This window comes from Cinclus cinclus, chromosome 2 (genome assembly GCF_963662255.1).
Source record: "Cinclus cinclus chromosome 2, bCinCin1.1, whole genome shotgun sequence".
Taxonomy (NCBI): Eukaryota; Metazoa; Chordata; class Aves; order Passeriformes; family Cinclidae; genus Cinclus; species Cinclus cinclus.
In genome coordinates, this window is record NC_085047.1 from 91,112,068 (window position 1) to 91,133,612 (window position 21,545).

At 41.0% G+C, this 21,545-nt stretch overlaps 1 protein-coding gene across 1 annotated transcript in view; it reads left to right on the forward strand.

The window, feature by feature from the left end:
- Nucleotides 1-21,545, forward strand: part of SH3RF3 (SH3 domain containing ring finger 3) — a 242,854-nt gene that overhangs the window by 33,250 nt on the left and 188,059 nt on the right. The gene's annotated exons all lie outside the window — the stretch shown is intronic.

The window sequence follows — 21,545 nt, forward strand, 5'->3', positions numbered from 1 at the left end:
ACTAATAGTAAAACAGCAAGGAAGGAGTGAGGACAGATGGGTTTGTTTTTCCTCAGGGAATCTAAAATAAACTTGATCTGTCTTCTTTATATCCTTACACTCAGTTGACAGAAATACAGGAAGTGATGTTTATTCACGTAATAGAAATATCTTTAAAAAGAGTTTACATTGGCTAAGGAAATTTGGCAGGTCAGGGATTTATTTATGTATGTATATATGTAACTAGGTTTAAGGGAGGGCTGATGCTTCACTGTACTCTCTCTGATAGTAACATAATCTGTTTTATTTTCATAGATGAATCCAAAATCTGTATTTGGCATTCTGTGTGTTCTGCAAAGGATATTTCTCTCTCAATTTAGGTCAGAGGCATGTATTTTCAAAGGCATGTTCAGCAGCTAGGCATTTAATTTGCACTCATGTTAATAGAATTTGACCAGTTTCTTCTTTCGTTTTTTTGGCATTTTTCATGTCACAGTTTCTATTTCAATTGCATATGCCTGATAAAAAGGTGTAGGCAAGAGGCACATGTCTGCCAGCTCTACTGCTTCTTGTACTCTTGATAGACTATTGCTTTACACATTGCTGTGCCTTTTTCTTTTGTTTTTGTCTCGTTTTGGTTTTTTGTTATTTACTGCATTTCTGGATGCCCAGTAAGTAGGGTGAGCAGTAGCTCAGACTGGAAAACTGGAAATCCAACAACCCAGAGCCAACAGTCGCGGGGCACTGGATGCCAATCTGAGAGGCTACAGACACATCATGTTCCCTGCATCTGCAGGGTGAATTGCTACTGACCCACATGATAAATCTGACATGAGCAATGCATGGCAGAGCTGTTGTGCCTGTGTGGATCAGATACACAGAATACCAAAGACATTGCCATGATTTTGAATTTATGGTAGAACACAGACCAGTTATCATCGAAGTCTTCCTTGACTTCTGTAGCATAGATTTTTCTTATATGTGTATTAAGGTTCTTCTCTAAAATATCCATTAAACCCTACATTGAAGTTAAGTTTCTTAGCCACACTTTTCCTTAAGTGTGCTACTAAATTACTCACTCGGTTTTTCTCTTTTTTTCTTTCTTTTTTTTTTTGGCTATTTTAGTTTAAAGAATAATTTCTGTAGTTGTCCAGATTTTGCTTAGCCATCATGCCTGTCAGCAGTGTGCTGTGGTGAGCAGTGCTGTGCCTTGCCTGCAGGAGTGTTCATTTGGATGTACAACTTTGTCAGTATGGAACATGTTCTGGGCAGGATGCAAGCTCCCAGCCCCAGGGCCACGACAGATGTCTCAATTGCTTTGGACTGAAATTGGTTCATTATTGCCAGTGCCCTATTTAGACCAGTTAGAAATAAGCAGTAAAAGAGTAAATTACTTGAATTCTGTTGCAGCGAGGGTACGTGAATTTTTACAAATATTGGTGTTAGTAATGCATTGTTTAATAATTAATAATTTTGATGCACAAATAGACATTGCATGGCTATAACTGATTAAATACTTTTCACATGTGCTTACTTCATGTGATAAAACACTCAGTTAGCTGGCCCAGTGATGTGTCATTGTTACTAACATGCAGATCATATATCAGCATATGGGAAAACACAAAGTATTTTCAGTGAGAACCAAAGCTTCTTATCTAACCAGATACTGTACCTGTGTATTTTTGGTGCAATTTTTAGGGTTATTCCATAAAGGATATGCAATAATCTCTCAGACCAAATTAGTAAGTTAGTTCACTGCAAATATATCTATGATGTCTCCAAAATTAATAAAAAGCAAAGTCAAGAATTCAACAGGCACTGCTGTTTTCCCTTAAACACATTTAGGAAAAAGGAAAATAGATGCATTTAAAGGCATAGTATGTACAGATTTGCATAAACATTTTCACATACTTCTCCAGTTAACACTGGCTCTTGCTGGAGTATGAGGAGCACAGTGCAGAGGAGCTGCAAAGAGTGGCCACATCCCCTCACTGCAGACCAGGTTTGCTGTGTGGTTCGTCTCTGGCAGCTTCTGACACTTGTACATCACAAAGGATTTGAGAGGAAATTCCTATTCCTATCCATTGAATGAATGAGTGTCCAAAAGCCTTTCTTCGAGGCCAATACAGCAGTAACCTGGGTCACTGTCCTCATCTCTATGAGGGACTGGGACAACTTACCAAGGGCTGGACCTCTTGTCATCCCAGCATTCTTCCTAGGGAGGACAGCAACATCCACAAAATGGTAGTGCCCACCCTGGAGCTGGTCACTAGGCACAGGCTGCCCTTCCTTCTGCCCTTCCTTGGAAACCTGCCTGCTGTCCTGCCTTCAGCCTCAGTGATGCTTGGGCAGATCTCCTGGAGTGGTCAGACTTAAAGCAAACCTTTTTGTTAACTCATTGCAGAATACTGCTGGATTTCTTTTCCTGTGGGTGAGGTGGAAATGATACAAAAGATAGCCTTGTCATGTCATATTCCTGTATTTCTGCTTCAAGTTGAACATAAAATAAAGAGTTAAAAGTGAAGAAGGCTATGGTTGCTTTTGGAAATGCAGCTAACAAACAAAAATGCAAACTGCATTTGCTTACATTATTGTTTAATATACAAAGGTTCAATTCTCTGTGTCTTTAGCCTGAAACCTAATAATGGGCTAAATCTGATTTGAACAGAACATGTTGTCTCCAGTTTATTTGTCCATTAAAGTTTACTGATAAATTGATCTTTTTATAATGGTTTTAGTAAGAGATAGCCTATAAATCACTATTCTAATGGAAACAAATACAATATTAATGCTAAGTTCTTACAAGCAAAGCAATGGAAGATAATTGTCACGATTTATTAATAAACTAAAACAAACAAGGATTTGGTGTGCTATCCAAGAAACTCGATTTCTTTTGTTTAATCAGATGTAGTAAATATGTTTTCATCATTGTTTTATAATAAGGTTTTGTATTTCTGAAATAGTTTTCCCTTTGATGTATTCATCAAACTAGCCAATATACAGACTGACTCCTATGCTAACTTTTTAATTTTGGCTTTTGTGCCCAAGTACAGAAAATTACATCACTTTTTAGAGATACATTTGCATCAAAAGTAACAAGGTGTCTGTCTTGGAGCAGACTGTACTGGGCAAGTGAGGGACCCTCCCTGCCCATCATCTTGGCAGGTCCCCCCTCAGTGCTGCCTTGGAGGTAAGGGTGGCCCAGGGACAGCAAAAGGAGCAGCTCTGTATAAAAGAGTGACTCAGACCCCATAAAGCACTTCTGGTCTTCCTGCCCTGGGGGGTTTCAGTGCCTTAACTGAGTTTCTTACATACATTTGAGCCTCACATACATATAATGTGTGGGATAGCAAAGCCCTTATTATAAAGGACCACATAAGTCAATGGGTTTCGTTTCTGTCATGTCAATGCTTGTACTTCTGATTCCAGCTCCACTATTCAGTTTTACAAATGCTTTACAACTACCACCTTGTTCTCTGAAAGTGTCAGGAATTTTCTCATGTTACCCAAAAAGTGCTGGAAAGATTTGTCTTCTCTCAGAAACAGTCATGAGTGTGAAAATCACATCTGCTGGCCGATGCCTGAACACTTTGATGATAATTTTAATTTGCTGCTTTCTGAAACAGCCCCTTTATGTTCCTTGTAAAAAACAGCTGATAATAACTTTTTGATGAAGCCTACATAACCAAAGAAAAATATGTGTAATAATTTCTTCTTAACAAAATAGCAGTTGAATTAAGTTATTTTCTACCTTTTTAGACGTCACTCAGAATTTCAGTTTTGTTAAATGCAATTCAAAATTACTATTTGTCGTGACTGCATAGTCTCCAGTGTTGTACTTTGACCAGCCTAGACTGGTGTGTTGTGGTACACAAATGATAAAAAAATGGGATTTATATCTAGAGCTACACATGAATGTGCACAGAAACCAGAGAAAAATGTCAGGCCCTGTTTCTTCTGCATCAAACTACATAGCATCCCTCATTAACTGAAATTGCTGTTTTTCCTCTTCTATCATTGCTTTTCTTGAAACACCTTTTCTGACCTCATGTAGCTCCTATCCTCTCATTTACAGATGTACTGTGTGTGTGGAAAAAGGGAGATAGGAACTTACACTGCTTAACCTAAAAGAAGCTGTTGAAGCCTGAAAGAAGAGATGACTTTGGAAGGGAGTAGGATCCTTAAGTCTCCCCTGCTGCCATAAATGAATTAAGAAGATGATGCTTAAAAGTCATGAAAGCAGATTGCAAAATGCCCGAAGAAAGTAACCAGGGTAGTCCATGTGGGTCTGGAGCTGATGTCCATTCCAGTTCCCACCAGCAGCTGTCTCTGCTGGGTGGTGCTGCTTACAGGGACATGAGTTGCAGTGATGACCAATACTGCACACTGGCACAACCCTCTACCCCAGAAACCACCCTTGCCCTGTCATTCCCAGTAGCTGGGTGGGTTGCAGGTTTAGGTTTCAAGGCTGTTAAAATGCCTAGGAAAAATAAAAAAAAAAGAAGCCCCCCACTTTTCCCTCCTCCAAGAGCTTCATATGGTCTGGAATATCCCTCTGGTCTGTTGGGGTCAACTGTCCCGGCTGTGTCTCCTCCCACCTCCTTGTGCACCCCCAGCCCCCTCACTGCTGGGGTGGGGTGAGAGGCAGAACAGGTCTTGACTCTGCATAAGCTCTGCTCATCAATAGCTAAAATATCCTTGAGTTATCAACATCATTTCCAGCACAAATTAAAAAAAAATAACTCTATTCCTGCCAAAAACCAGCACAGGGTGGTTTGCTTTCTTAAGGCACTCTAGAAGTGAGTTTGAAGATTTGGATACTGGGAGAGGGCATCTCCTTATTTTTTTTGCCTCCATTTTTTGGGTGAAGTTCTTTAATTTTTTATTAATGTAGGACTTCTCATTTCCAAACTCAGAAGGTCTTTAACAGTGTTTGATTATGCTACAAGACCTACATTTCTGATTTACAGCTGTTTATTTCACATTAATATGACATTAACACATCAACAGGGTGTAGCAAAGCTATCTGTACAAGGGTAAGATGCTATCTTTGTACCCACTGCTCTCGTATTGCAAAGTTTATGATGCTGTTGTAGGTCCCTTGAAAACTAAAAGCTTTTGAGAAATGTTGAAATGTCTGCCCCTTTCTTTTGTACCTTGCACACAGATCACCCACCCTAAGATAAAACTGGAGTCTAAGGAATCATATTTAATCTTCTCTTGAGATGCAATCTGCTTCTGCAAGTCCTTCAAATGTCTCTTGCAGGAGCCTGCTGACCTTCTCTGAATGACAGATTAAAGAACAATAGAGTTAGTGATGATGCCTCTGGAGCTGCTGCAACTTTGAGGTCAATTAATTGTCACTTAGGATGATGTATCTGAATTCACCATTAGTTTCTCAGCCTTCAAGGGACTGGGGGCAGGCATGCTTGCCTTGTACACGGCTTAAAGGCCTTGATGTCCTTGATGCTGAAGCAAAGACAAAGGGCAGTATCACACAGTCAGCTTTGTAAACACAGTCTCCCATTGATTTCAAGGAACTTTATGCTTCTTTCCTAATGGTGAGAGATCTGTGTGAGAAGCTGGACATGGTGCTGTGTGGGAAAGCAGCAATCTGGTGTCCTGACCATTTAGCCAGGTGATGGGCTGCAAGCTGTTAATTCAGGATCCAGCTGAAGATGGCATCTGCCCCCAGTTTCCTTAGCAAGTGTTTAAAAACTCAAAAAGCAAATGCACAGCCCAAATTGAACAAATAAGGTTGTTCTCAAGGATTTCTCAGTACTGGTTAATGCTTAATGATGGTTGAAAAGCTCTTCTCAGAGACACAGGCTCATATATAAGTAAGCTGGGGGCTTGGTGATTTTTTTCCCCACAAGAAAAGCACAATTCTTTTAGTCCGTAGAGCAAATGGGTGAATCTGCACTGTCTCATAGCTTATCTCCCTAGACTGCTTCTGGGTTCTGTCTCCAGAGAGATAGTGGCTGTTCCATATGTACAGTTCTTCTTCCAAGCTGCCTGACTGACCCAGCTGGGTCTTCTTTGAGAAAAGAGCTAGCTTAAGCATGGCCTGGATACAGGCCCCCAAGGCTGTTTCCTGCTGGCAGCTGTACACATGGGGTCTGGCTCCCTCCTGTCTGTGCTGTGCCATCACCTTTCCCTGCAGCTCTTAAAGCCTGCCATGAGCCCAGGTCCAGGCTGAGCCTTACCGACTTTCCTGGTAAATGCAGCAAAGGAAAAGTAGACATCACTGTGATTTTGACAGGAGCCTCCTGTGCAGGAACTGGAGTTGGAAGGATGAGATGCAGCATCCAGTCAGCTGTGTCCCCCAAAGGTTTATCCATCTGACTACTTGCAATGCAGAAGGAGCCTGAAAGACATTTTAGTTTTACTCACTTGTTTAATTTCTGTGCAATGCTGGGACATTGATGTTGGAGTAACAGCTCTGGCAGTTTCAGCAACTGCTTGGAGCTTTTCTTCAGAGGGTATCTTTTATTACATCATGTTTTTAACTGCTGCATTTTCGATACTTCTAATGTCTTAATGTGACAGTGTATATATTGAAGAAACAAGCCCAAGTTTTATGGGGTGCAGGAAAATGGAGAAGGAACTAGGAGCCAACTGCTTGTTGGAAGTCAATCAGTTATTTTAAATGTTGTTTTGGAGTAGATGTTGAATATCTAGTACAGAAGGGGATTGCAATGGTGATTCACCGAAATATGACTTACAGCACACATTGCAGAGGAATTCACAGTTCGTTGTCCATGGTGTCTCTGTAGTGGTGGGTACTGCAGACTGTGGCAATTCCAAGAGGTTGCTGAGGACCAGCAGCACCAGATCAGCCCTCCCTTGGGGTTTCCTCTCCTTGCTGCCTTAGCAGAGGCCAGCACCTCAGTCAGCTTTCTCTGACACAGAAATACTTCCAGGCTTCAAAATTACCACTAACAGTTTGTTGTCACACATTTGTCTCATCTGGTGCTACAGCCTTCAGAGGTGAGTTAGACTGGGGAGAGCCAGAAAACAAAACATCTGCTTCACTGGCTAGTGAGTAAATGGCTCATGGTAGAGCTGTGCCAAATACATCTATTTTTTTTCTACCCCCAGAAGTGCTGAGGCTGCTCAGTTGCCCTTCAGTTCAGGAAGAGAAAAACTGGCTTAATGACAACAGCCACTGATCCCTTGTCACCACAGGGAGGGCTGTGACACCAGGGATGCAACCCATCAGGGTGGGGGTCATGCTTGTATACCATAGCCAACACCAGACAACTGTCTCTGACTGTGAGACTTGTTCTGGTTGTCCAATGAAAAGGCAGTGGGTGGTGATTTTGTCAATATTGATGCAAAATGATATTCTGAGACATTTGGCAAGAGCTAAGTGCCACTTGTGAAGAGTGTGTCAAAATGAAAGATGAGAAACCTTTGGAATTTTATTTTTTAAGAAGTGGTGAAACAGAGCAGTTGGAGTTCTCTAAAATATTTTGCAATGTAACACATATCAAATATTTACCAGATTATTTTTTAAATTCAAGTGGAAGTTGTGAATCCTTGTACTGATTCTGAAATTGTGTGTTTGACAAATAAACCCTTCATCCAAAAAACTTCACTTGACCATCTTGTTAGCAGTGTAGTATGTTTGCACTGGTAACAAAATCTTCCCACTCACTAATCCTGATGCTTGCATTCTGTCATTTTCTAAAGTGGCAGCTCAGTTTGAGAGGGGAGCAGAAGTGAAGATAGTTCAAGTTAAGTCTGCAGCAAGGATGGAACTGCACAAAACTAAATCCAGGCTAGAGCTCTGCAAAACTTTGCTGTCCTACCAGCTTGTTATTCTCCAGAAGTACAGTCTTAGGGCATCTGAAGCTGCTTGCTGAACCATTTTGGCTAAATATAAAACAAAAGCAAAAATTTTACATTGTTTGAAACATCTCCTTTTGACATTCTCAAAGCAAGATCAAGTTAAATTCTTATTTTGAAAATGCCATTCCAATTGAATTAATGTGAGTTTAAACTGAAGCAAAGTGAACCCCCCCCCCCAGATAAATTTCTGTAACTGGAAGATACCCATCCCTGGTCCCTGGCTGGGGAATTTGAAGGGTTATTATTTTCTTGAGGGGCATCTGATGGTAGCATATCCCTCCCTGATGTGGTGATGCTGCTGTTGCCACAGCTGCTCCTTATAGGTGTGGACAGGTGGGGCAGGTGTCATCTGTGGGCCCTGGGAAAGGCTCAAACAAGCCCCAAGCCAGTAGCTGGACCAGAGCTCACGTTTTCAGCCAGCTTACACAAAGAGAGCTTCCAATTTGTTGAGGAAACGTAAGTGTTGAGAATGCCCCGGCAACCTGGGCAAGCCTCTGCATGTGGTGGTGCTCAAGAAGTGCTCAAGAGGAAAAGTTAGAAGAGGTTCCACCACAAATGGTGTGTTTAGGAGAAGTTCTGACTTACAAGCTCCCTCCTCTCCCTGGAGCCATGTTGGGCAGCAGGGAGCTGCATCTGATGGTGTCTTCCAGCATTTTGCAGCTTTTTTTCCCTGTATCTTATCACAGCCCTACTGCTGCTGCAGCATTCAAAGCTGGAAACAAACCCACCAACCTCCCAAGCCCTGTCCCTGGGTACCCCTGTCTTTACCAGGGAGCGGGATCACTCTCCAAATGTGATCATATCCATTAATCACATGTTTAGAAGCCCATCATCTTCCCCTAATGTCATTCTTTCTGCAGATGCTTCTCCGTAGTGGTTTCACCCAGGCCACAGCACAACAAGGAGTCAAAAACTGTTGCTGTTCTCACTTAAAAATTTCCATTTTTGAGTAGTAGGAGCATTTAAAATTCATACGCAAGCAGATATGATATGGGAGTGCCTTTTTTATGCCACACTGCACTGAAATTTTTGTTGTGTTTGCCCAAACACAACTGTAATTCAAGGAAACAGATGGAACCTGTACTGAGTGCGGTGGTCTCTCCAGACACTGCTGCCAGCCACCAACCAGTCTGCCTTTGCCTTCAGACTGCAAAACAGGTACAAGTTCTATTGAAACTACCCCAGAAAACCTTTGCATTGCAATTAAGAAAATTTTCTGAGGAGCTTAACAAGTTTTCCCCTAGTCTCTGTGCTAGGAATAATGGGAATACCATGGTAACAGCTTTCCCTTGCAAGAAGGAAGTGATATTTTGATGGGGGCTGCTATGGAAGATGGAAACAAAACTGATACAAATGTGATTTTGAAATGAACTTAGTACATTATAGATAAATCTTCTCTGGAATGCATTCTATAGCTGTCTCTCTTCCACGTATTTTATCCTTTTATAGATTTTCATGAAAGAAATTTTTAAAAAATCAGGATGCATGGACCAAATAAAACAGGAAAAGCAATAATAAAAAATAACAGTTGGTAATTTTCATCTACAGAAAGACAAGATTTACGGATTCTGCAAAATACACTGAGATTGTTAAAAAGATATGAAGAACAACCCAACCTTACTGTAATCCCTAGCTATTGTAAATCTCTTGCAGTTTGAGAAAATAGATGACAAAGTCTCTTGACAGATAAGAAAAGCTTATTTGAAAACAAAGAATACAGACAAATAATGGACATTAAAGGTTTTTAATTATCTAGTACCAGCTAAAGAAAATAACTGAGAAAAAAATTAAAGGAGGTTCATTTTCTGTAAAAATAGTGAAGAACTGTTTTCCTACATAATTTGAATAAAAGTCCTTCAGAGGCTAGTGAAGACATAATTGAAGGAAGTAACAAAGCTCCAGTTACTAAAGGTTCCTCACTGTTCTGACACAAACGTCTCATTCTCATTCAGGGTTACTGAGCTTTTTTACTGTCTGTAATTCTTCCCTCACACTTGTGGGTTTAGGACTATCCACTTTGCAGTTGGAGGGTCTGAAGAGGGGAGACATGTTGTCACTGGATTACATGGTGACAGTTCTAGGGGTGTATGAAGTCAGGCTCAGGAAGCTGTATCCAGTTTTGATATAAATGCCAAATGTGTTCTCATCCTAATGTATAAAAGGGGAAGGGATGTAGATGTTTTCATCCTCAAAATCTTTGTGAGTATTGGAGTATATATATATTATAATATATATATATATTGTTTTTTGTTTTTTACTTTCATACCTAATGGACTGAGGCACAGACAAGCTTTCACCAAATCTGTAAGTTGGCCTGCTGTGCTAACCAAGGCATTCTCTGCAGAAAAAGGAATTTTAAAATTGCTTTCTAAGGGTTGGTATTGTTAAAAGTTCAGTGTTAGTGACAAAGAAGTACTAGAAGAGGTCAGATAAGAAAAGCAGTGCAGACTGGAGTTGTTACAGGACTCCTGATAAGCAGCAAGGAGCAACGCTTTCCAAGAAGTATGAAAAAGAATGGTAGGAGTTACTGGCTGGACAATGTGCTTTGAAATACTGAATGTCTGTCTTTCTGGTAGACTAAACGAAGGAGTCTTTTATCTCTCAACCCACTGGACTAATGTAGAAGAAAGCCAGGGACTAACCTTTAGCCCTGAGGCCAAGTCACAGATTGATTGGCACCCGTATTGCTTATGGTGAGCTCTATCCAGAGCACACCTGGTGCATCCAGCCCACATAGAACTTAACTATGACTCTCCTTGTGGCCCCATGTGGTGTTCTAGTATCCCTGAGGTATAAGCATAGTGGGGTTTACGTTTTTCTTTTCTATTTGAGGTTTTTATCTTTTCTGTTGAAGTGATGGTTTTATTCCATGAAGCTGAAGGTGTATGTTGCATGACCTGGGGCATGGCATGAGTCTGTAAGACCCAAACTAAACAAAAGCTGTTGGGATAACATTACAAAGCTACATGGAGCATAGACAGCCATACCTGTTGTCTTTGGGGGAGCACTCCCCAGATTGAGTTATTCCCAGGAGAATGCTGAGGCACTGGCTCAGGAAGAGCTGACTGGAGCAAACAAAGCCAGAGCCAGACAGAGCAAAAAGTAAGCACCGGGGATGATCAAGGCTCTAATGACTGACTTAATTCTCAGTTTAGGCAGGAAAAGGGGGAATAGATTCTAAATATTTAAACATACGTGATCAGGAAAGAGCAGCTTTTCATCAGTTAATTTACTTCTGTATTCACAGAAGGGGTAAAGAAATGCTTCTCATCAGAAGAGGCTGTGATCACTCAGTGCTGGTCTGGAAGCATCTGATATGAGCTGGGGATGACCAGTGCCATACCAGTCCCAGCCTCGAGCCTCAGAACCAAGCCCCAGCTGGTCTTACAGGGAAGGAGTGGGGCTGCCATCACCCCAGGGCTGAATACAACTCCCAGCTTGAGACCTGTGAAAACACATGTGAGCACATGAGCCCTGTACGGGCAGCACGTGGGTGCAAGGGGGGCACCCTGGGAGGCAGAGTCAGCCCAGTCCACCAACACATGCCTTCCCCACCCAGTCTCACCCTTGGCCTGCATTTACACCTGCTTTGGGAAAGGGAATGGCTAGAAATGGCTGCTGGGTGCCTGATAGGAATTATCCCTGTGGGCTGCTTCCCAACAACTTCTTCCCAACAACTTGGAAAACACCCTTGCCTCTAGGGGGGCAAGTGGTCATGGGGCCGACACAGCCAGCTGGCCTCTCTGCCTTCTTCACAGTGCCCAAGTCAGGCTTTGAGAATTAAGAAATTGCAAGATACTAGAAATTAAATTTCTAATGGAATGCCAGTTATTTTTGCATTCCCATGCACCTCTTGAATTTATACTTGCCCTGGTTTGGTATGGTTGCAATGCAATGAGAAGGTACAATGTCCAACAATGCAATGAGAAGGCACAGTGTCCAACAATTTTATTCCTCATTTCCTTCACATACAGTGCTGTGAGCTTCATGGCAGAGATAGCAGAAAAGCAAAAGCCAGAAGGAACACAAATGCACTCTACCTTAAGAATTCAAATCAAAAACAAACAAACAGAAAAAAGGTTTGATAAATTATAAACAGCACTAAAGCAGATTTTTAGTGGGCAGATGGTAAGAGACATTTTTTATCACTCAGAATAGTAGTGGTTAATTGAACACAAAAGATAAGAAAATAACAGATGCATTCATCACTTAATTTGCTTTTCTATTCAAAGACAAGAAAAACTATAGTGACTTTAAGTAGGAGTTGTATCCCTGTTACAATAGGAAAGGGCTTTTTTGGAAGACAGCAAGAGTAGAAGGAGGTATTAAAGATGTCTCTTAAGTAGATGACAGAAAGCAATAACTGGCTACATCTGCTGAAGTTTTCCATTTTTTTTGTTCTATCATGAAAAGTCAGATCCCTGTTGATGCAAGAGGATGAAATGTGTTTGTTAATTATGTTTGACTAAGATAACAAACTGTGATCTCAAAGCCATCTGTAAATGTAAAACCAGGTGGCTGAGCAGCAGAATGAAGATTGCAAATAGAAGATCATAAAAATTTGGGGTGTAAGAACCATTTGTATGTCTGGTCTGTTTATGAAAAAAATGCAGTAAAGAGTTTCTATATTTGTAGGCTTTACCTTGAGAACAGAATTTCTCAGATTCCCTTTTGCTCTTTGGCCCTTCTTTTTATTGAGGAAATTAAGTTTTTTGCTGGCTGCAAATTCTCCCTGAGGTGACCTTTCTTCCCCTGTGCATTAATTACATGTTATTACCCCATGTGATATCCCACGCTTCGCCAAAGATGCCACTTGAGCCCCTTTGTGGGCTCCTCTCCACAATTAGTGTCACACATGCATGAGTGTAGCAGGAGAAAATACCTTGACACAATCAGATGTGAGGCTTATGAAAAATGGTGCTTTGTATTTCTTTGTATTTCTTCCTCTGACCTAGATTTTAGGATTTACTCCCTCTCCTGCTTTGGTTTGGGTTTGTTTTACTTATTCCTGGAAACCTGCTGCGATGATCTGAGCTACGGAGGAATGCTTGTCCTTCCAAATCTGAAGTCGAAACCCTTTTTCTGCACTGAGTGTGTTTTCTCAGTGTTTACCCTTCTCTTTACACACATTCATAATACAGAATTAATTCTTTTCTGTAACAAGTGGGCAAATCACATAGAATGGGAAGAAGGGCTTAAAGAAGTGGAAAGGACTTTTTGTGTAATTTTTTTAATATGAAGTACAGATTTATGTTTTTTTAGAAATCCACAAGTCTTGATCCCAGATATTTCTAGGAAGCAAAAGCTATTTCCATACACTTGCCAAACTTGCATTCAGTTGATATGTGTTTAAGACATGAATATGTGAAGCATGAGAATGCAACCAAAATAAGTGTATACATGTTCCCTTTGTGAATAGGATGTGCATATCTGTTGAAGATCTGTTAGCTTTGTTACATGAAGTATGTTACTGCAAACCTTTCCTCAGGGTTATTACTTTAACTAGTAAGCAAACAGGTAAAACTGGATAAAACTGGGTTGAAGTTAGAGCAGAATAAGATAGAAGTCAGTTAATTTAAGTCAGTCATTTAATTGAACTTCTTGGGTTTACATACAAAAAAGTGCTCCTTTGCAGTATTTTAACACGAGCTTTGGAAAATAATCTGTCTTCATGAATGCTGAGAGGCAGTGATATCCAGACATAACTTGCAAGAATCTTGCTCTGTGTATTGCAGGCATCTGTAAAGCTTATATTATTGCAGCCCCTCCCTGAAATGAGGAGACATTTAACATTGCCATGGTTAAGGTTAAATAAACAGTACTGGAAAGCAGCTTTTAGAGTGAGCTCTGGAGTCGGATGTGGAGAAGTTGTAACTGTATGAAACTTCAGGTGGTTTCTAATGTAACATTCACTGTATCCTTAACCACAGTGGGAGCATGTACCACTGGATCATGTACATGGTTTTAGCTCTATGTCAAAAGTAACCAGAAAATTGGAGTTAATTGCATCATCATGTGAAAGGGTTGCAGGAAAAGCATGAATGTTTGAGATGGAGTAAAACCTGAAACTTTGAAGGGATTTGATTTTTGCCTCATTGTAGAAAGTCTAGTCTTTCCAACATTTATCATAGTTTCTTGGAGTTATATAAGGTGTTTTCCCTCCTGAAATGCATGAATTAATTGATCAACCCGAATTTCAGTTTAATTAAGCTTTCACTTGTGACTTACTCTTTGATGTGTGTAAATATATTCTGTATAACATCAGCTTTTTTTTCATGCTGATTTTGAAGTCCTTCAAAAGTGAGATGGGGATGCCTCTAATTGAGGCATTGCCTCTATCTCCAAAGTATCATGCCTCCTAATTATTTATTACTTTCCTCTAGAGAACTATCAAAGTGATATTCTGAAAATCTGAAATTCTGAATTTTTGGAATACACACTTTATAAAAAAAAGTTGGAAAGCTATTTGCAAGATTTCTTAAGCAATCAGAGTCCTTTAGGATGATTTCTGAATTGGCCGTTACAGTACATGACACGCACAATGAAGTTAAATTGTCATTATTAAAAATTAGCAAGTGAAAATGAGACAGAAGCATCTATATGGAGTGTGTCATTGCTGCAGATTCAGAATCTGAAATGCCTGTCACATCTGCAGCTCATTATGACCCAAAATGGGAGAGCGCCTGGTACATCTGTGAGAACAATGCCTGGCGACTGCTGGCGCAAGTGGACAGAGCTGGTGCAGGGTGTGCAGGGTGCCAGCAAGTCTTTATCCTTGATGTCACGTCCCACACTGCCTCCTGACAGCTGGCACAGGAGGTCATCATTGCCTTTGCAGCACTTAGTCTCCATTTGTGTTGAAAGAACTGAGAAGCCTCATTATTTCTGAGGAAGGCATTTTCACGGGTGGCTGGTTGTTGCCCATGCGTTGCCTGTGGGACCAGGATCTTGTTTTCCATGCTCGTGGCCAACAGCTCCTTAGCTGTCTGCAGCAGGGAGGCATGGGCACGAGGCCAGGGAGCATCTGGCATTGATAGGGAGGGGTGAGTGCAGTGTGTTGGTGGTACCCCTTTCCCTGGGTCTTCATTCCAGTGTCAGAGACCTGGTGGAGGTGTTAGCACCCACCAGTAAGGGTGATGGTCTTCATTCCATGTGGGTGGTGGGACTTGGAGGGATTGGAATACTCAAACTCAGTGGAAAGTTCACAGAAACAGAAAGAGGTACATCTTACTCATGAAAACACATATGCCCCTCTCCTCCTCTTTTCAACTCTGAAACAAAGAAAAATTCTTAACGTCTTGGGTTTAGTACCCATAAAAATTGCGTTTTCCCCAGCTTTGTTTTCAGGAAAAGGAGATTCATTTTTCAGGCACATCCAACAAAACCAAAGAAAAGTGCTCACTTGGTATAAGCCAAACACCTGGCAGGGACACTGAAAGCTTGTCAGTTTAAGTTTGGCAAAGCACTAAGCAACTGAGGGCGGGTGGGAGGCAGCCCCTGGCTGCTTTTCCCAGGAAGGACTTGTGCCAGACCCGGTCCACAAACTCCCTGCAGTCAAGGGGATGCTTGTTGCAAGCAGCACCGCTGTGAAAGTTTCCACTTACCTGGGTCATGAACCCCAGACCTTGCTCCTGTTCTCTGTAGTGTGCCACATGTGAAAGGCTGCCTACAGGACAGAGGTATTTACTTCAACCTGTTGCTCACCAGAGAAATTTAGGTCTCAGCAGTACAGGTGGACTCAAACTCAGCTCGCCTCCATTCATCCGTCTACATGTAAACAGGAAAATAATGGCTAAATGGGACAGAAAAAACCCACCCAGCTTGGCTTGACAGAGTTTGCCTGAACATGTGTAGGGAAGTGGAGGTGGAGGAGAGGATAGGGGGGTTGTTTTGCAGGGATGGTGCTGGGCAGAAAGCAGGCAGCCGTGTTTGCAGCAGCTCCCTTTAGTGAGCACAATGCACACCATTTCTGAAGAGATGTCAGTGAACAAATGCATTTGGCAAACTATTTGTGCTTAATGTATGCTGATTTGTGAAGTCTCTGGTGGTTTCCTTTGTCCCTTGGGAAAAAGGATGGGAGGGGAGGAGGAGGGAGAGAAAGTGTCCAGTTGCCATGACAACAGAACAGGGCTGAGGAGAGATGAGACTTATCATATTTTCATTTTTGATGCTCTATAGAAAATTACGTAGGTAATTACATATGTACTGATTTGCCATGCAGCAGAGCAACTTCTTTTTAGGATGCTGCATATCATGCAACACCATGCTGATCCCTTTTTAGAGCAGAGACACATTGCTGGGAATATTGGTAGAGAAATTACAGCAGCGGGAACCAAAGAGGGCGTGACAGCAGCCCTGCTCTCCTTTAAGAAACAGAGTAAGAATCAATTAACAAGTTGCCAGTGGAAACCTGGCTATAATTATAGCTCTATTATGCTGGCCGTGTTGTTTTCCCATAGAAAATACAGTTTTTAATTAACTTGTGGATTTGGCACTGACACCTACATGCTCCCTGGCAGGAACAAGTCAGTGTTTCCCTGCTCAGGATTGGCACTTTACCATAACTAAAGGTGTCAGTAGCACCCACAGAGCTGCTCTTAAGCAGGATGATCTGGGCATGGTTTTTCCCAGTCTGGAGGGAAGCAGGTGTAACTTCTCCCCACACTGTATTTTGCAGATATGAAAGCAAAAGATGTTATCCTCAATGGAAATGTTATCCTTCCTGGAGGGTACCTGAACTGACTGGTCAGACAGGGAGGTGGAGGGAAGGAACTGCTGGTGTTTCTGGGGGGAGCATGGGGTGGAAGTGGATGTGTCTCAGTGCCCAAAGGCTGTGTCCTTCACACAGTCCATGAAATGCTCAGTGCAGGAGCTGGGGAACTGCAAGTTCTAGCCAAGAGCCTGAACAGGGCCGATTTTACATTGTCAGGAGAGGGTAGGGAGGAAGCCTCTGCCACATAGACCTCACCAAGATACCCATATGCCAAGTCTGTTTTTTTGCTTCCACTTCTCTGCCTGCCACTTTTTCTCAAAGGCAATACAGAATTACTTGAGGGAAGTAAGAGTATTTCAGCTGTGGCAAACATACTGCTTTTAAAATGCAAATGTGTTGTACATGTATACACCAGGCACTGCTGCTGCTTTTCTTCTGGCACCATTGCCTTGAGTGCAGTTCAGTTTTTGAGTGTGATACAAAACCAGGTGGGGTTTTCCTCCAGAAATGCATTTCACTGAGTAGCGTGTTTCTAACGGTGACCTGTGTGGGGTGCTCAAGGGAATGAGTCTAAAATGGAGGATGTTTCTAAAGCAATCTTTCTCAGTGGTATATTCTGCCTGCCTTCTGAGTTTCCCAAGCTGGGCGTCATGTGTAGTTTGCAGGTCAGTAATAAATTTCTCTCTGAAATGCTCTGAGAAACCTCTTATTTATTCTGTTTTTTAAATTTTTTTCCCCACATACAATTTTGGCTATTACCACATCCTGTAGCATTCAGATTCAGTTATAATTATGCTTTCAGTAAAAAGATAATCCTCTGATTTATTTCAGTCCTGCTGACTGATAATATTTCACTGAACAATTTTTGTGCAGTAAGAAACTGAATACTCGTGCTGCCCAGGTTGAGTCTGTTCTGTGTCTTCTTGTGTGAAAAGCTTTCCAAACCCCAGCCTGTCCTTATCCTTCTCAGCCCTTTTCTCATTCCACTGTGTCCTGTCATTGCTTGGAAGCTCAGTAAACTCTGAGTCACCATGTAGGAATTAATGGCACCAAGCAATTATTTTGAATTGTGCAATGCTTAGATTGCATTTTTAAGTCAAGTTAGAGGAAGCAAGTTTATCCATGTATATGCAGTTTGTAACAGCATGTTAAGAAGGACAATAAATGATACTGTAAAAACAGTTTCTGAAACATTCCTTCAGTTTTCGTTGTGTGGCCAGTGAACTACAAAATCATGAGTCAGAGCAGGCCAATAGGTATAAAAGGTGGTATGGAACTAGATGATTTTTAAGATGCCTTCCAACCCAGACCATTCTAGGATAAAAAAGCTGATGGGTAACTTACTCGGTATTGAGTGTTTGTGCACCTGGAATCCATTGTTTGCTTAATTTAACATGTTTTCACCATGTGTCTTTGAGTTGCTGCTGTTTCTTTATCATCTGTCTGTGAAAGAGATTACACCACTAATAAACAATAGCATGAATTTTGAGCTGTGGCCACACAGTGAGGAGATTCCTGTGTCCTTGCAGACTCATGAACAGTTCAAGGGTTTTTTTTTCCTTTTCTAGTATCAGAAAAATAACAAAATGCAGAATCTGTGCCATGGTCACTCTAGGCAGGTGAAAGCTGTACTGTGCTTAAGGGACTTACAAGCCTTGAAGCTTGAATGAGCAATGAGGATGGTCTGAGGATGGAAATAGGCAAAGACACTGGTCTATCTAACTTCATGGTTCTGGAGTTCGTGGGTAAGCAGACCAGCATAGGGGTAAAATACAGTAGGATGGAATAATACAAGTTTATTTTCCCTCCTTCAGAATATCTCTGGTGAGAACCTCAGCTGCACTAGACCTTTCCTGGCAAGGCTTTGAGATTTTTCTGTTTGCAAAGCTGGGTGCACTGTTGCTGGTTCTGGACTGGTCAGAGAAGGAGCATACTGTGGAGTACTTTTATGGGACTCTGTGTGGGATCACAGGACATCACTGGGAGTGCCAAGTGACAGTTTCAGGTGTTACTTCTTCTGATTTCATGTTAATAGTTGGGGCAGTCCTGAGAGATATCCCTCTAACATGGGAAAGGAATCCGGGGGAAAAAAAAAGTGTTGAGGTTTTTGTTTGTTTGTCTGTTTTGGGTTTCTTTTTTTTTTCCTTCTTTTTTTTTTTTTTTTTTCATTCTAAGAAAAGGAAAACTCACACTTTACAAGCAGCTAGCTGCCCATACATTGCATTTTGAAAAATAACCTGGAGTGCTGTATTTACAATACTCTGGCTGTGCTGATTCTTGCTCTCCCAGAGGGTATAGGTGCTTTCAGAGCCTCAAGGTGATTTGTGAGCAGCAGGGTTGGGGTGCTTGGCCTCAGCAGCTCCCCAGGTTTTTCTGAGCCTGGCATGGCTCATGAGACTGATGGCAGCATGCTGCTGAAGTTGTGTTTTCTTAAGGCATGCCATCACCCTGATGCTGTTTGAATGGGAATAGAGAATTGTGGTGAATGAAATTACTCTGTGGCTAGGAGGAACAGGTTGGGTTTTTATTTACAACAGCCAAAGAAATTTAAAAGGAAAGAAATTTCCGGGTTCTGTTCACCTTGTTAGGGTTAATGCAGTGAAACAGAGCAAAATACAGAGCTTTTTCAGAAATTGTTTTCCACCTGATGGAATCACTTCAATTTTTTTTAAGTCAAGGAAATCCTGTGTTTCCTCAGCAGCTGTTGCAGTAAAGATGACTGGTCACTTTGCATATATATTTCTATTGCTGGAGGTTCTTTTTCATTTTATTACTGAATGGCCCTTTACAAATAACAGATATTCAGCTGCTTAAGTGGCTGGACAATTGACATCATGTTTCCTGAAATCTTGCATGAAAAGATATTTGCATCAGAGATGCATGACCATTATTACATGGGTAGAAAATTTACTAAAACAGAAGAACTGGTAGATAGAAATGGCAGTATACAGGCTGTAAGAGAAGAGACTGGGATTCCAGCAAAATTTGATATCTGGAACATTTTGGCATAAGACATAGAGGAAATCTGAATGCAGACTACACATTATTACTCCAAAACAAGGTGCTAAATAGGGCGATCAGAAATATACCAGTAATGGTACAAAAGTGTACAAAAAAATAAGAATCCTAATTTTGGTTGGAATATGGAAAAGTGGGATGAGGCTTAGAAAACAGGGGCAGCTCATGTAAGGGAAATAGTATGAAGGAAAAGAAAAAAGACTGAAAGGTGGAATAATTAGCCTAATGATTTTGCATTTAAAAGTTGCAAAATCCTCCCTCTCTGCTGGCTCTCTGGAGGGTACATGTCAGCAGATCTGTGTTTGTCACATGGTGGGAGACATGTGGCATGTTGTGCATGACAGGCACAACCTTTACATCAAGCATCAGTAGAGAAATTGGTGATCTGTTCTGGCTGTAAGATATTCTCTGTATTTTTAAAATCCCATTGATTACAAGAAGAGGGGCAAAATGGACCTTGTCTTTTGGGCAGTATATCTTTTAAACAGGAGTGGCAGTGACAGAGTTTGTGTACTTTTTCCATTAAACAGGGCCATTAATTCTGAGCTTCTGCTTCTGACCTTTTGTTAAAGTTGAGATGCTCACTATGTCAGACCTTATATGTTGTACAGTTGTGAAGAAAAGTTGTGCTTTGTTTGTCTTTTTTCTGAACTTTTGATTCCAGATAAGTGAATTTCAGGATGCGTGCCTTAATGCTTGTCATTGTATTTACCATGGGCCAATGATAGCTTTTGGGGTGGCAGTGGTTTTCAAAGTTGTTTCTGTCCTCCTATTTCACCCTTTTCCAAGGGCTTTGGAGACTAATCAAAGGTGGCCCACCACCTTTGTAATTCCACTTCTGGAATAAAAGATGACCTGCTAGTAAAATACCTACTAATTATCTAAACAGCAGTGTAATTCATCTTGGCTGTCTTCACATGACAGAAACTACTTTTTTCTGGGGTTTTTATGGTGAGTGGTTTTTGTTGTTGTTGTGGGGGTGGTTTTTTTTGTTGTTGTTGGTTTTGTTTTGTTTGTTGTGGTTTTGGGTTTTGTTTTTTGTTGTTTTTTTTGTTTTTTGTTTTTTTTTTGTTGTTTGGTTTGGTTTTTTTGGCAGGGGATGGGATTTAGCAGTGAATGATAAAATACCGAATTTTCTTGTGGTTCCCTGTGTGAGATTTCTAGCTTTTAGGAGGCAGTGTGAGGTGTTACCATAACAAGGCATAGGAAAGTTACTTAATTACTGTCATTTAATTTGAAATTGTCAAGGTTTTTTGCTATTCAGTGCATCTTTAGCTGATGTATTTTAATGAACTTCAGTGATAGGATAAATGCCTCTTGGGTCATTGTGATATTAAGTGTGTGAACCCTGTATGCAGTAAGGTATGGTGTAATTATTTTTTGCTCCTGTTATGAGATGGATTTTGTACCTTCAATTAGGAAACAGAAGAAGCTGAATTACATCTGTGAACAACAGATGCTGTGTTCTCTGAGAAGACAGAGCAGCAACATAGCAGAGAGAAGAAGGTGGGTGAAAATGTGCCTTTCAAGGAGACAGGAGAGATAAATTCCAGGAAAGAGGACAGCTAGCCTTTTTACTCTGGGTGTTTTCCAAATGGGCCTAGTTTGCAATGATCATCCAGCAATTTAGACATCAAGCTGAAGTAAATTGGTCTAGTTCATTATTTACCAAAAGCTGCAGCTCATGGTAAAACAGAACTACAGAATTGGTCGAGTGTTTTCAAAACTGTTTATGTTGGTATAAACTAAATGATACAAAAAGTTAAAAATACAAAAAAAGAAAAAAAATTGAATCAATTTTTTTATTCAAATGAAGGGCTTGAATAGAATTGATTTTTTTTTTGTTGGTTGTGGGTTTTTTTTTGTTTGTTTGTTTTAGTTTGGTTTGGTTTGCCTGTTTGTTTGGGTGGGAAAGGTTCAGATAGACAAAAAGAAGACAGTAAAGCTCTGTTTAGCTGTTTTGGTTTCTTTGCCGCCTAAG